Here is a 17,765-nt window from a genome sequence, read left to right as displayed (position 1 = left end):
AAAGCCTACCTTCAGATTTCATTGGATGAGGTATAAAACAATTTCTTGTGGTTAATATGTGTTTCACCTCTATCAGTATCAGTAGCCAATGTTTGTTGTCACTAGTGCATCTGCCGCCTTCCAACGTTGTTTACAAGTTACAACAGTTGTCTCTCATTATATTAACTATTTTGAAGATATCATCATGACAGGTGCTACCACAGAGGACCACCTTCATAGCCTCAGTTCTTTGTTTAGTATTCAAATGTAATCTCATTAAGTCTTATTTTTTCCGCCCCCCCCCCCCCTTAATGTTTATTTGGGTCATGATATTTCCTAGGAGTTGTGTGCCCCATTGAACAGCATTTTGGTGCCATTATGGCTTTGCCTCATCTGTCTTATCTACAAGAACTTGAGGCATTCCTTAGCAAAGTGGCATAGTGTCACAAGTTTATTCCCAGATCAGTTACTATTGCCCACCCATTAAATTTGTTGCCTCAGAAATGTGGTCCTTTTGCTTTGTCTGTATCTTGGGAGTGTGCTTTTGCATATCTTAAGGATAGTATTTGCTCTGTGTTGTGTCTTGCAACATGTCAACCAGCAAGCATCTGGTCCTGGCCATGGTCTTGTCTGAGTTATGTCAAAAACACTCAACCTGGCTCAGGAAAATTATTCTCAGGTGGAAAAAGAAGTTCTTCCTATTTTCTATGTCTTAAAAATTTCAAGTTTTCTTGCTAGGTGCAAAATTTAATTTAGTTACCAACCATAAGCACTTAGTTTCACTGTTTAGCTCATTGGCATCCTTACTGGACAAAGCTACTCATCACCTTCAATGCTGGGTTCTGTTCTTGTCTCAGTACAATTATCAGTCCATGTTTGTCTCGTGTCACAACACACAAATGCAGATGCTCTGTCTCCACTCCATCAGGGCGTGACATCTCATTCAACCAGGAGGAACTACTTTGTTTTCAACTGGATATGGAGGCAAGATAAGCAGTGGATGGTGTTATTCTCCTGTCAAATGGAAGGGGTACACCCCACGTCATAGTTACGATGGCTCTGCAGTGGCAGGTCCTCTGCTTTCTACATCAAGGTCAATGGTGGATCTCCCACACAAAACTGTTTGTGCACTGCCTTGTATTTTGGCCGGGTATTGACAGGGAGGTGGAAAACCTTGTTGTGGACTGCTGCAAGTGCTGAACAGTGGCACTGTGTACTGTTTTTTCACTATGGCCAGCCCCTAAACAGCTTTGGGAAAGAGTCCACACTGATTTCATTCACATTTTTAGACACTTTCTGCTCACTGGCAACTGATGCTTTATCTCATTTTCCTTATGTTGTTTGAAGTCTGTCAGTGGCAGCAGACATGACTGTTATGACCCTGTCAAATATATTGCCCACAGAAAACTTGCCTCGCACCCTGGCTTCAGACAATGGTCCTCATTTTGTGGAACAATCTTTCAAGGGCTTTTGTAGGCACAGTGGGATTTGCCACATCATGGTGCTCTCTTCTCACATCAACTGAACAGTGAGGCAGAATGCCTTGTCCAAACTTTTAAGATACAGATGGTCAAGAATTCCCAGTTGAGAAGGCCCTCAATTTTTTTTAAGCTCTTACAGAACAACGTCATTTTGGGACCAAGAGTCCCACATAGCTCCTGCACAGCCACTGTGTTGATGTACATGCCCGGCGCACCAGTCTAAGCCACGGTTTTCAGATGGCACCTTCATCGGATCCCAGCTGTTATTCATAGCTAGCATAGTCACCTTGCCTGCATGGGTTGCACCAAGGATCAACTCATGGCCTGTAACTGGAAAAAGGAGGGGCACAGGGCTCATTCTTTGTTGGCCCTAGCCACTCCAGGGGCCGAGCAGGCATGGCTGTGCCCACCTCCACCATATCCATCAGTGCTGATAGTGGGTTTGCTTCCTGAATCTCATTCCAGCACCCTCCACTGTGGTGAGCAGATGACAGCATCAGCAGGGACAGAAATCAGGTCTCTGTCACCAGAGCCTCTCCTCTCCAGTCCACCGCTGTTGCTTTCCTTGACATCACCCCTCACTGTGGACTGCAAGGGTCTGTGAGTGCCTTCATCCCAATCACTTTTGTCTGTATGTGATGGTGCATGTGGATTGGGAACTTATGCTACCTTTAGCTGCCACCACCAACAGTGCCACAGAGGCAATGGACATCTCTTCAGTCACAGCATTGTGGACAGTGACGCGTGGTCTTTTTCCTGCAAGAGAGAAGGACTGTAGTAACCTACAAATTACTACACATATTGCCCACAGTGGATGTAATTCAGGCCACTACGTCATGTGTAGCACAAGCTGAAATTCAAACGGCACTCCTGCATCTACCCGAGGTGGACGCCAGGGGCAAGCTACTCATCAACAGCCATCACCACATCTGCTGTGCACATGCAGCACTACACCAGTGACAACTGATGTGGATAGCATCTATATAATGGCATGGATGAGCCTCTGGGCACTTAGTTGTTCAATGTGTTTGAGACATGTAAACCACTTCTGTTGTACTCTTGTTGATGCCACTCCATGGCCAAATAAATTGCATCTCTTTTATGGCTGTGGGTTTCCTCGTGTTCCTAGTTAGAACAGGCTGCTGTTGATTTTCTGGGTTTTGATGTGAGATCTCAATAGGGTGATATACTTTGTGCTGCACATATGACTTAGAATATACACTATCAGGAATCCATATTAAGTTATGAAGCAAACAAATGGTCTGAACTATCACATTGATTTTATTCATGTCACAATTAATTTAAATAACCAACATCTAAATTTTCAGCACTAACATACCAAAAGATGTTTACAAGGATACAGTCTCGTTATGTGTTTCATGAGAGGATATGCTTTATCCACAGCAAAGAAATAAAGAAACTGGCTGTCTTCTTCTAGCAAAGTCTTAGCTTCTGGGAGATGGCATGTACCTCCCAACAATACTTCACTGAAACAACTCTCTTTTAATACTCTCCCACATATGCTGTGACCAAACTTCCCAACATCAACTGATAAAAAATAATCAATCAGCATATAAACACAACTAACAAGATTATTGGCTGGAATTCTCAAATTTTGATCCATCTTGAGAAGGAGCTTTGACACTAGTGCACTTTCTGTCAAAAATTCTTGATGGCAGTTTGAGAACAGGACCTGAAATTGCACTTAGTGTTCTTGCAAGTTGCCATCAGGATAATCAGAGACATCAGAAGTGACTATGGCAGCAAATTGGAGGCTACAAGTATTGCAGATAAATAGGGACAACTGGCACCCCAAGTCGTCTTCTAGGAAGATAGGAGAGGACATGGCCCTAATACAGGAATCCTATCTGTGTAAAAGGAGCATTTCAGGTCTCAGAGAAAATTGAGGTAAGTTGATTTATGCTATAAACCTAAATAACTTATAGTGTAACTTATCACTTTGTTAAAGTGCTGTGTTGCACGTGGTATTTAGAAACAATGAATGACGATCGTTGACTGCTGAAGCACATTTATTTAATGTAGTTTGGAAGGTGGGACATGTGTCAAGTGAGTCGGTTTTCTGTGTGCATGTGTTGACTAAATGGGGGTGGGGGGATGAAATTGCTAGTGAATGGGGTGATACTGGTGGTAGCTTAAATTTGGCCTCACTTGCTCCTCTTAACATTTTTTCTGTGCAACCGATCCCACCTTGTAGTTGTGCTGGCCTACATGGAAGAAGGTGCCTGTGACAATGCATAAGGAAGTCACAGAACAAAAGAGGTTTGAGAGTAGGGCTGCTATGAACTGTAACTCATTTCATTGTGGATGTCATTGAAATATACTTGCCAAGAAATCAGAAAATTGTAACTCTTCAGGCTGTCCCAGCGAGATCTTGACATGTGGAGTAATCGGGTCTACTGCCGGATGTTTGTGTCGCTCTGGCACAATATTTCGGCCACGTAACTCGTTGCCTTCTTCAGGTGCTACCTGAGACTGCCGTGTTGGAGGATATTGTCCAGTATTTATGCCCAGAGGGCAGGAGGAGCGCCAGGCGGGTGCGGACCGCGAACGCAACTCCCGACGCAGGACGGGCCCCTGACACCCGCCACAACCACAGATGATGGACGAGCTGAGCACGGACGACCGTCAGAGCACCAGGGAAGTACCAACACCGCAGGATCAGCGCCAGGCGGGTGCGGACCGCGAATGGAGCGCCCAGCAAAGGACAGGCCTCAGAGAGCTGCCACAGATGGAGACCAAGTCGGGCGTGGACGTCCGAGGGAACACCGGGGAAGAAACAACACCTTACAAGCAGTGCCAGTCGGGTGCGGACGGCAAAGAGAGCACCCAGCACCCTCTGGGCATAAATACTGGACAAGATCCTCCAACACGGCAGTCTCAGGTAGCACCTGAAGAAGGCAACGAGTTACGTGGCCGAAATATTGTGCCAGAGCGACACAAACATCCGGCAGTAGACTCAGTTACTCCATGTGTCAATCAGAAAATTGTTTGAATTATTTTCCATGTGTAAAAAGTTATTGTATGATATGTAGTTAACATTAGAAGAAAATTCTCTCATTTAGTAGCATGCAGAAAATTCTGTTGTTGAGTTTTCAGCACTCAGCAGTAAGATTTGGAGAGTGGGGAGGGGAGATCATTTCAAGTCAAGATGTAGGTAATGAGAAAAAGGTGTTTTGACATTAGCAGCCTGCCCTCCAACTAATGTATTGCACTCCTCAGCCAAAACAGTCACAGAGATACCCAGGAAACATTTCAAACTCCAGAACATGCATTTATGTTCTAGAGACTTATTGACCATCAGAATGAAACAATGTGAGGAAGGAAGCACAAGGGAAATTATATTGGACTCAGCTTACCTTGCTTATGAGTACAGTACTTCTCCTTCCCAGGAAGTGACAAGACTCACAGCAGAATGAACATCAGTTGTCATGCCAATGCTCACAACCTGACGTGGGGAAGCAGTGACACCAACAGCAGAGATGGGCACCTACTCGAATTTCTATTAGAAAATAATCTTGAAATTTTGAATAGCAGCAGAAAAAGGGAAGAAGTTACTGACATAACTTTTGGGTCCACTGTAATGGCTAGCTACATCAGACTGTAGCATGTGGTGATGGAGCCATCCTTATGTGAAAACATATATACTGAGATGACCAAAGTCATAGGATAGCAATATGCAAATATACAGTTGGTGTAAAAGGGCAGTACATTGGTGGAGCTGTCATTTGTACTCAAGTGATTCATGTGAAAATGTTTCAAATGCGATTATGGCTGCATGACAGGAATCAACAGACTTTGAATGTGGTATGGTAGTTAGAGCTACATGCACGGGACATTCGGTTTCATAAATCAATAGGCAATTCAATATTCTGAGATCCACAGTATCAACAGTGAGTTGAGAATACCAAATTTCAACCATGATCTCTCACTCTGGACAATGCAGTGGCTCATGAGCTTTACTAAATGACTGAGAACAGTGGTGTTTGATTAGTATTGCCAGTGCTAACAGCAAAGCCACTCTGTGTGAAATAACCACAGAAACCAATGTGGGACATACGATGAACATATTCATTAGGATGGTGTGGCAAAATTTGGCATTAATGAGCTATGGCACCAGACGACCAAAGCAAGTCCCTTTGCTTACAGCCTGACATGGCCTGTAGCACATCTCCTGAGCTTGTGACAATATCAGTTGGACCCTACATGACTGGAATACCATGGCCTGGTCAGATGAGACCCAATTTCAGTTGGTACGAGCTAATGGAAGGGTTCGAGTGTGGTATAGACCCCATGAGGCAACAATGCACCATGCAAGCTAGTAGTAGCTCAATAATGGTGTGGGCCATTTTATATGGAATGGGCTGGGTCCTCTGACCCAGATGAATTGCACTATTATGAGCAGCTATAGAGGTGGCATGGCTTAATATTTCTGCATGGGACTTCAAAAAACTTAGTGATTCCATGCCACATCGAGTTGCAGCACTATACCATCCAAAAGGAGGACCAACGCAATATTAGGTGGTATTACATGACTTTTGTCAACTCTGTGTATATTAAGTTTGAGGTTGAAATGGATGTTAAACACAGCATGGCCTATACAAATCCCAGGAAAACTGACTGGGAATCATACAGGAAAGACCTAAACTCACAAGTCTGAACTTCAATAAGGAACCCAGTAGATTTTGAGGTAATAGCAGATGCAGTAACATCTGCCATTCTGACCTCATATTTAGAAAACTGGCATATCACCAAGAAGTGCACAAACAGAAATGTATCTTGGTGGAACAACAATCTGGTAGTGCAAAGGAAGCTGGTAAGAAGATGGTTCAGTCTTGCAAGAAAAGAAAGGAAAATGGGTAAAATACTGGGAGGTCCTTGACTGATGCAACTTTGCAATCAAACAAGCAAAACTATCTTCCTGGAAGGTGATTTGTGAGTGAAGCAGAGGCACAGCCATTCATGATAGACTTTGTAAATCCTCACCAGATTACCAACTAATGGAAGAGTTACTCTAAAGAAGGAAGATGGTGTGTATGTTTACAGGGACAGTAAGTGTGATATTGGATGTACTCTCAAGACTCACTTCCCTCAATGCACTCTGGCACATAATACAAACCAGAAGCCAGCCTCTGAGAGACAATGGTTTATATGTAATCTCAGGGAAAACTGTGAATCTACCAATGACTATGTTGATTTGATAAAAATGCAGTTGGCAGTGGGAATGTTTCAGCCATTCAAATCACCAGGCCCAAATGGTATCTTTCCAGCTCTACTGCAACAAGCAGGAGAGGATTTAATTAGATTTATAAACGGATTGTTTAAGGTCAGCTGAGCTAATGCATGGAGGATAGTGAAGCTGTTATCATTCTGAAGCTCGGGATATAAGACTGATCAGTCGTTTCTCCTTTCTTATAAAGACAGAAAAACTGGTTAATGTGCAAGTTAGGGAGATGAGGTTAACTGAGATTCCTCTGCACATAAACCAACAATACATGAAACAGAACAAAATTGACAGATGTAAAGGTAATTCCCCGAGTACCCAAGGAAGTGTGAGAGGACCATTACTGTAACATATGTAAATGATCTAGTAGAAAGCATGAGATGCTCTTGAAGGCTGTTCACAGATGATGCGGTTGTCTATAACAAAGCTGCAATAACAGAAGACAGTAGCGATTTGCTGAATGACATATGGAGAATTGATGAATGGTGCAGGCTCTGGCAGTTGACCATGAACATAAATAAATGTAAGATTTTGCACACACATAGGAAAAGAAATATACTACTGTACAGCAATAATATTGATGGCAAACAGCTGCAGAGCAACTTTAAGTGCAATGACCGCATAAAACAAATAGAGGGGAAATCAGATGCCAGTCTCAGATTCATAGGAAGAATCTTAAGGAACATATTACTTCCCCCCCACATACATCTCATGGAATGAACATGAGCAGAAAATCTGACAGATTAGAGCCAATATAGAGGCTTACTGACAATCACTCTTCCCATACGCTATTCGCGAGTAGAACAGAGCTGGAGGGCTCAGTTAGTGGTACAAAGAATACACTCCACCACACACCATTAGGTGGTTTGTGGAGTATGATTTAGATGTAAATCATGTGAAATAGCACTTCACCACCTTGGTGGGAAGATGGAAAAAGCTCTACACTTCCAGTAAACTGATTTCTATATCTTCCTGGATACCAAGATTCTTTTTGGCAATACTGTCTTTGAATCCATGTGCTGAGCTGCAGAAGAGTGTATCAATGAGACCACCATATGCAAGTAGAAGAAAGGTGAAAGCCACTATGATAAACAAGATAATGGTGATCAACACTATCAGGAAGTGTCCATAAGGAGGGGTGTTGTCGCCACTACTGTGGGACCTAGCGGAGAACCATCTCATTGAGGAGTTGAATTTTAGAGGCTACTTGTGCAAAGAATAAGCAGACAATTTAGTCATACTAATAATTGGCAAATTTGCTACTACTCTTACAACAATGCCACAATGTGCACTAGACATTGTGGAAAACTGGTGCAAAGAACAGGATCTAAGGGATAGTCCCAAGAAAACTGCTGTTGAACCATTTACATGGAAGCAAATTCAACACACATACTGGAACACTCCTCGATAAAGCTCTACCAACAGAGGGGATAGAGAAGTATGTAAGTGTAACCCTGGATGAGCAACTATCATGGACCTCTGATATAAAAGATATAGGTTCCAAGACAAAGAGCACAAAAAGTTCCTGTGGTAGCAACTGGTCTAAACCCTAGGTGAATGTTCTGGATATACGCCACTGTAATAAGACCTATGATAATTTATGGTGCTACAGTAAGATGTAATAAAGTAGAAAGGAAGGTGGCTGCTAAGGAGCTTAGCAAAGTGAATAGATTAGCCTGCTCAGCCATAATAGGTGGAATCAGCAGCACATCCACTGCTGGGATGGAGACTATGTTGGACATGCCCCCACCCACCTTTTGGTACAATAGAGGCAGCAGCATGCACATATAGGTTAAAAATTGGAAGTAACTGGATTCCTTTAGGGTATCAAGAATTCTTGCCAATATAGTAGTATCGTACATATGAGAATGGTCGGGGAAATGCTGGCTGATCATACGATAACTTGCAGCTGCTTTAATAAATCTTTCAATGTAACATTTGAAAGAAGGGGACAGTGCATGAATAAACTATGGCATCATTCAGAAGGAATAGTCTGGTTTATTGATGAGTTGAAAACAGATGAAAGTGCTGGGGCTGGAGTATACAGGCTACAGCGTAGTCTAGAGTAAGTAGTCTCTAGGAAATCAGGTCACAGTATTCCAGCTAGAAATACCTGTTATCAGAGTTTGTGTGGAGGAGAATTTGCATAGGTACTGCAAGGATCATAGCATCTGAATTTATTCAGACAGCCCCCAAAAAAGATCAACGACCATCGAAGAATGCCACGAAACCCTTGGGAGACTAGGGGAAAGCAAGGGGATAAACTTGCTGAGGGTCCCTGGCCACTCAAAAATTAGCAGCAGTGGACAAGCTGAAAAAGCTGGCCAGGACAGGTGTGATGAACCTGTCCTAACCATCACTAAGGTAATGGTAAAATGAATGCTCAGGAGGCAGCATGAAGAATATTGGACTGCAATCCAAAAACAAAAACATGGCAAGGTAATGATGCCGAAGCCTTGTTTCAAGAGAATTTCTGTAATCCTCAATGTGAAGAGGAAACAGATTAATCTCGTGGTAGGGCACATGACTGGCCATGAGAATTTTAAGAAATATTTACATACAATGGGTATAGAGGGAGATGTATGGTGTCTAATTCAGGAGGAGGCCTTTGGCCAAAAGCTTACATGTTTAGCAGTCTTTTTGTTGTGGCCTGTCTGCCACTCAACATCTCCACTATGTAGCAATCTAACCTTTTCATAACACTGAAAAAAGACTGTTAATTGTTGTTAACGTTTACTCACAACATATTATTTAAAGAGATAGTGCAGACTGTGGCAATGAGGATGAACCCATACTACAGCCAGAATGCAAAGCTCTCAGTTAAAAAGGCACAGAATATTTGAGCTGTTAGGACTTGAAGAAATTGTATCTGATCAAACAACTAGTAAAGAGTTTCCTCCTACTCCTTAAGCCTTGCGATACATTTTGAAAATATTGTGATCTAGTCATTAACTTTATATTTTAAAATTTTGAAAAAAAGGTTTGTTGTTTTCAATGAATTCTTCTACTGAACCCCATAACTTTTTAAAAATTTTCAGTTAAAGTTAACCCAAAAATTTAAGTCTCATGACTAGATGCCACTTCCCCAGTGAATGTCGTACTCAGTATTTTCAGTTTCAGGACCTCACTTACACATGAACATCTTTTTAAATAGTATGTTATGGAAAGGTTACATTGCTACATAGTGGAGATGTTGAGCGGCAGACAGGCACAACGAAAAGATTGCTAAACGTGTAAGCTTTTGGCCAAAGGCCTCCTCCTGAATTAGACAAAACACACACACACACACACACACACACACACACACACACATTCACGCAAATACAACTCACATACGCAACAACTATCTCTGGTTGCCGAGGCCAGACCAGGCATTTTGGCTTAAAGCTTACTTGTTTACCCATTGTTTTGTTGTTGGATACAAGGAAACATCTCTAACATACACGTGTCTAACTTACATGTAATATACACACTCTCTTTCTCCTTTTTGATATAAGGATAAGTATGTAATTTGTTAATTGTTTCCCTTAAACAAACACAACTAATGAAATGAATTGCAGCATCAGTGGAAGATTTCTTACAAGGTGCGACAAAGGATAGTGTTCCCATGCTCATTTTGTGGACAATCATCAGTAATGGCACTGATTCCTTTGCAATGATTGACTTTGAGGATTAAGTTGTTGGAAAGAGTAATACTTAAACCAATAAAAATGGGACACTAAACAACCAATGTTCAGTAACCACTGCTCTAAAACAGATTGCTAGATACTTAAGAGGAAGAGTCAGCACTAGCATATTTATTTCATTATGTTTCCAAGAATTTACTGGTACAACTACAGGAAAAAAAACCCAATCAAGATGAAACTATTAAATTAATAAAATTGTTCATGTAAAGGGAAGTGCATATGAGAACTCATATTCGGCCTTGCACAACACCTCAGATTTTTCTGTCCAGCCAGAGGACTTCACCAGTCTCACTTACAAAAAACTGGTCACCACATCACTGTTTCTTACTGCTGACATATTTCCTCATCTTCTTTCATTCAAGTTTGTAGTTATATCAAATTCTTTCACAGTAAATCTGTTTTCAATTTAGTGAGCATCTCTCTTGCATTCATAATCATGCAGCACATTGTGGGCTTTGGTCATATCAATAATAATATCCAATTTCACTTCCGTTGCTCACTGGAATACATACCATTTGTTTGACAATATGTGAACAAAGACAGTTACTGAATAATACTGAATGAAAGTGTTAGTAGATAAGAAAACTTAATGCATATTACGTAGCTACTTCTGCCTCTTGGTCTGTGATTGTCCATCTCTAGCTTTAAAACAAAAGTAACTGTTAACACAATGTTATCTTAAGAGTGTGACTGTACTGGCCTCACAAACCACATACAAAAAGGAATGAGCCACAACCCTGCACAGTATGTGGCCATGGCGACAGGTGTAATGCATTGTAGCCAACAACCAATTTGTCACCTGTTTATTTGAGACTGGAAAGAGGTATTGGTCTCCTTCCAGCTTTATAAACACAATTTTGACTTGTTAGCTGCATGTCATTTGCAGCAACATAATGACCTAATGTGTTATGGATAAAACTACAAGAGTCCAGCCACACTGAATTATTTGATTGTTCTGGGAGATGGCTCATTGTAACTACAACATATGAAATACTAGTTCACTTTATTACATGAATGAATACAAAGATTTACTTAATTTGATCCCGGGTTTGAGTCCCAGTCTGGTGCACATTTTCATTTATTGCCGCTGATTCCACACAAAGTCTTGATGCAGCTGATATCATTACTTCCTTCCCCCTCCCCCTCCACCACCTTCAGTTAACATAGTATGTATCATCACTGCAGATTCCACATTATGTTCTTTTGGACATTATGCTAAGATTTCCAAAAATATCTCCACCAAGAAAAAAACAAGAAACAACTACAGATGGAGAAGCTGCTGGACAAGTGAATGCCTTACAAGACTGGACAAGTGAATGCCTTACAAGAAGCTGCAGGGCAAATGGATGCCTCACCAGAAGCTGAAGAACAAGTCGATGCCTCACCAAAAGCTGCAGAACAAGTGATTGTCCTACCAAAAGATGCACAACAAATGGATGCCTTGCAAAAACTGGAGCAGTCAGCATTGGAAAAACTTATCAAATGCCCAACAATGTAGGAAACAATAGATTGCTGCTTACTGTAAAGAAGACACATCAAGTTGCAGACAGGCATGATTGAAATACACTCTTACCTAGCTTTTGTACACAGCTATCATCAGTAAAGAGAGAGACACACACAGCCTTTACAAACACACACAAACATACACACACACACACACACACACACACAACTGCCAACTCCAGCATCTCCAGCTGAAATGCAACATCATATGGGATGCAAGCAGCAATTTGAAGAGGGCGGGGAAGGGGAAGGGATGGTAGTTTATGGGTGGGTAGAGAGATGAATGCTGTCTGGTGGAGTGTACAGGAACTAGACTGCCAACAGGCACATTGTCAGGAGCTTATGGGGCAACGAGGAGGGGTAAAAAGAAATAAAAAAGGCTGGGAGATGAGAATGGGGAGGAGATGATAGGACACAGGGGATGGAAACTGTTGGGTGGAGGGTGTGGGGACAGTATGTTACCTTAAGTTGAGGCTGGGATAATTATGGGAATGGAGAATGTGTTGTAAGGATAACTCCCATCTGTGCAGTTCAGAAAAGCTAGTGGTGGAGGGAAGGATCCAGGTAGCTCGGGTAGTGAAGCAGCCATTGAAATAATCCAGTGTGTTATGTTCAGCTGCATGTTTTGCCACATGGTAGTCTACCTGCTCTTGGCACAGTTTGGTAGTGGCCATTCATCCTGGTGGACAGCTAGTTGGTAGTCATACCAATCTAAAAAGTGGTGCAATGATTGCAGCAGAGTTGGTAAATGACATGGCTGCTTTCACAGGTGGCCCAGCCCCTGATGGGGTAGGATAAACCTGTGACAGGACTAGAATAGGAAGTGCTGGGTGGGTGGATTGGGCAGGTTTTGCACCTGGGTCTTCCACCATCAAATTGTCATCTATTTAGGAAGAGGAAAGCAGCAGTTTCATCCCATTTCAATGATTTTTTACTGGAGGACTACAGGAAAACCACGGTAAGATAAGCACAAGGGTTATGTTTTTCCATATTAATGTACAGTCTCTTAAGAATAAATTTAATGAACTTCAGTACTGTCTGTAAAACTTAAACTGCACTATGATTTCTATAAATGAACTCTGGCTTAGCAACGAAGAAATTAAGTGTACCATTTGGATATGAACTGGCATCCACCTACTGTAGAGCAAGTATTAAACATCGTGGTGTATCTGTATATGTTAAAAATAGTGTTAATCTAATCTATGAAGTTGCAGATGTAAATGGACTGTGCATAGAAGCAAAATTTGATGCTGCAGCCATAATGCTGCCAAAACAGGAAATCATAGTAGCTTCAGTATACACCCCCCCCCCCCCCCCTGCCAAAACAAAATGAAGACCTGTTTGCGGAGCTTCTGGAGAAACTAATACTCTTACTGCAGAAATACAAAGATTACAGAATACTAATATTTGGTGATCTAAATATAGCTATTAAGTTTAAGACAAGAAAAACTGATCATTTGCTAAATACATTAGGATCCCTTAACTTCTGTTACATAAATGACAAACCCATAAGGAAGGAAATATGACTAGATGATATATATAATTTTCATCTAAACAAAACAGAATTTGGCACAATCAAACTATGCGTTTCTGACCATGAGAAATACAGCTCAGACAAACTCTTAACAGTAAAGTAATTGAAACTTCCAATGAACATAGAAAAATTATAACACCAATTAATGAACCAAAGCTAAACAAAAAGTAAATTGTGTTTAATACAATGGGATGAAATAATAAACATTTCACATGCAAATTACTACACAAACTAATTTTTAGAGCTGTTAACTGAACATTCTGAAACATGTTGTCCTAAATGTTTTGGTTGGCAGGAGAGCCAACACCGTGTTACTAGAGGAGGCTGAAAGGCACACGTTTTAGCTCACGCAGGCTGGCGTGAGGTCTGGAACAGGACAAGGAAATCAGAATTTAGAAAAACGGACGTAGCTGGTGGAATACTTAACTTTAATCCATTAATGAAGAACGTCGGTCTTGCCGGTACATGATGCACAATATCAATGGTAACTGATAATGGCGCTTTGCTAGGTCATAGCAAATGACGTAGCTGAAGGCTGTGTTAAACTATCGTCTCGGCAAATGAGAGCGTATTTTGTCAGTGAACCATCGCTAACAAAGTCGGTTGTACAACTGGGTCGAGTGCTAGGAAGTCTCTCTAGACCTGTCGTGCGGCGGCGCTCGGTCTGCAATCACTGATAGTGGCGACACGCGGGTCCGACGTATACTAACGGACTGCGGCCGATTTAAAGGCTACCACCTAGCAAGTGTGGTGTCTGGCGGTGACACCACACTAAACACTACAAGAAAATACTGAAGCAGGATTGCTGCACCAAACCACAAAATCAAAAAACTGGTACATCTCATATCAAAGCACAATAATGCTACTCTATCGTGATAGATCTAAGCATAATAATGCTGACAACATGTTTGTGAAAGCGAAAAAGATTTACAAGTCTGAAATCAAAGCAGCAAAGTGCAAAGTGAATAATACATACATACTGAACTCTGTGCATATCTACATCTACATCTACATACATACTCCACAATCCACCATACGGTGCATGGCGGAGGGTACCTCGTACCACAACTAGCATCTTCTCTTCCTGTTCCACTCCCAAACAGAACGAGGGAAAAATTACTGTCTATATGCCTCTGTACGAGCCCTAATCTCTCTTATCTTATCTTTGTGGTCTTTCCACGAAATATAAGTTGGCGGCAGTAAAATTGTACTGCAGTCAGCCTCAAATGCTGGTTCTCTAAATTTCCCCAGTAGCGATTCACAAAAAGAATGCCTCCTTTCCTCCAGAGACTCTAACCCGAGTTCCTAAAGCATTTCCGTAACACTCGGGCGATGATCAAACCTACCAGTAACAAATCTAGCAGCCCGCCTCTGAATTGCTTCTATGTCCTCCCTCAATCCGACCTGATAGGGATCCCAAACACTCGAGCAGTACTCAAGAATAGGTCATATTAGTGTTTTATAAGCAGTCTCCTTTACAGATGAACCACATCTTCCCAAAATTCTACCAGTGAACTGAAGATGACTATCCGCCTTCCCCACAACTGCCATTACATGCTTGTCCCACTTCAACGTGACTGTGTCAAGCGCTACATTAAGGGATTCTTTTTCCTATTCATCTGCATTAATGTACATTTATCTATATTTAGAGTTATCTGCCATTCTTTACACCAATCACAAATCCTGTCCAAGTCATCTTGTATCCTCCTACAGTCACTCAATGACGACACTTTCTCGTACACCACAGCATCAACAGCAAACAGCCGCACATTGCTATCCACCCTATCCAAAAGATCATTTATGTAGATAGAAAACAACAGCAGACCTACCACACTTTCCTGGGGCACTCCAGATGATACCCTCACCTCCAATGAACACTCACCATTGAGGACAATGTACTGGGTTCTATTACTTAAGAAGTCTTCGAGCCACTCACATATTTGGGAACCAATCTCTTATGTTTGTACCTTAGTTAGGAGTCTGCAGTGGGGCACCGAGTCAAACACTTTCTGGAAGTCAAGGAATATGGCATCCGTCTGGGACCCTTCATCCATGGTTCGCAAGATATCATGTGAAAACAGGGCAAGTTGCGTTTCACAGGAGCAATGCTTTCTAAAGCCGTGCTGATGCATGAACAGCAACTTCTCTGTCTCAAGGAAATTCATTACATTCGAACTGAGAATATGTTCGAGAATCCTGCAACAAACCGATGTTCAGGATATTGGTCTGTAATTTTGAGGATCCGTTCTTCTACCCTTCTTATATACAGGCAACACCTGCACTTTTTTCCAGTCGCTCTGGACTTTACGTTGGGCAAGAGATTCGCGATAAATGCAAGCTAAGTAAGGAACCAATGCAGGACCTGGTGATTTATTTATTTTCAACCCATTCAGCTGCTTCACAACCCCAGGGATGTCTATCACTATGTCCTCCATACGGGAATCTGTACGAGACTCAAATGGCAGTATGTTTGTACGATTCTCCTTCGTGAAAGATTTCTCAAATGCTAAATTTAAAATTTCAGCTTTCGTTTTGCTGTCTTCCATTGCCAGGCCAGACTGATCAGTGAGTGACTGGATGGAAGCCTTCGACCCGTTTACCGATTTTACATAAGACCACAATTTCCTTGGATTTTCAACAAGATCTTTTGCTAAGGTATGATGGTGGTAATGGTTGTATGCTTTGCGCATCGCTCTTTTTACGGCAGCATGAATCTCTACCAACTTTTGCCTGTTCTAATTCTCCCGATCTTTCTTGTACCGCGAGTGCAACTGTCTTTGTTTCCTGAGCATTCTCCGAATTGCGCTGTTAGACGACGGTGGATCTTTTCCATCCGTAACCCACTTTTTTGGCACATACTTGTCCAATGTGTGATTTACAATGTGTTTAAAATTTGCCCATAATTCTTCCATGTCCATTGTACCGAAAGTAAATGAAGTCGATTCATTTACTAAGTGGGACGCTAACAACTGCTCATCTGCTCTTTCTAGTAAGAATACTCTCTTAGCCTTCTTGACCACCTTTTTAACTTTCGTAACCATAGTCGTAATGACAACATCATGATCACTAATTCCTGCCTCAACACTGACACCGTCGATGAGGTCTGGTCTGTTAGTGGCTACCAGATCTAAAATATTTCCATTATGCATTGGCTGTCAATTTAGCTGCTCAAGACAGTTTTCGGATAAAGTGTTCAAAAGTAATTCACATGATGACTTGCCTGTACCACCTGTAATTATCCATAGACATCCCAGTCTATACTAGGTAGGTTGAAGTTGCCTCCAACTAATATAGCATGATCCGGGTACTTCTGCGATACAGAGTGTGGACTCCCTTTGAATGATTCTAGAACTGTCACAGTGGAACCTGGTGGCCGGTAATAACACCCAAAAATTAACTTTATTTCTCCTAGCATAAATGAAAAGCTGCATGGGAAATTATTAAAACTCAAATAAATGGTGATGTTAAAGTACACCAGATACTGATTCCCCCTCATATTCTAAATGCACATTTTGTCAGTCCCCAGTCAGATGACACCATCATGGAGGATGTGAGTAAAGCAGGGACACTGCTGCCAGCAATAAACAGTAAGCATATGGGCAGCTTTTGCTGGATTTGTGTCACTGAGAAGATGGCCAATGAATCAATTGCTATGCTCAATAATTCTAGAGCACAGGATTACTATGGCCTCTCAGATTATTTCATTAAATATATCAGAAATCAAACTGCAAAGCCATTGGCTAAAGTAATCAATAAAATTTTAAATGAAGGTATTTATCCAGAATGTTTAAGAATATCTGTAGTTAAACCAGTACCTAAGAAAGGAGATATAGCATCTCCAGATAAATACCAACCTATATCAGACATACTAATTATATCAAAATAATAGAACACTACATGCAAAAACAGATGAGTCAATATTTTGAACATAATGATACCATTTACCTCCCCACAATATTGTTTCAGATCCAGCCTTTCTCCAGTCAAAGCAGTTGGGAGCATGGTAGCAAAAATATACAACTGTTTTGAAAATAAAGATTTTTATCAGTGCAACACTGTTGGACTTTACAGAAGTGTTTGATATGGTCCTTACTTGGATAATAGAAAACAGCTGGTTAAGTTTTTTTTCTTTTTTTTTTTCTAGGAGCCCGATTTTTACCCGATTTTCAATATTTTTGTATCAGTGAAATCAAAAGATAAATCAAACACTGGTTCTGTCCATTTATTCACCTATGTTTTACTGGATTAACAATTTTTTTGCCCAAAATGCTACGAGGTTATTAAACAAAATGGCACTGAAGATTGTAATGCACACTGTGCACTGGTAAGTGGATGGACAT

The sequence above is a fragment of the Schistocerca piceifrons genome, chromosome 4, assembly GCF_021461385.2.
Source record: "Schistocerca piceifrons isolate TAMUIC-IGC-003096 chromosome 4, iqSchPice1.1, whole genome shotgun sequence".
Classification (NCBI taxonomy): domain Eukaryota; kingdom Metazoa; phylum Arthropoda; class Insecta; order Orthoptera; family Acrididae; genus Schistocerca; species Schistocerca piceifrons.
This window is presented reverse-complemented; position numbering follows the sequence as displayed.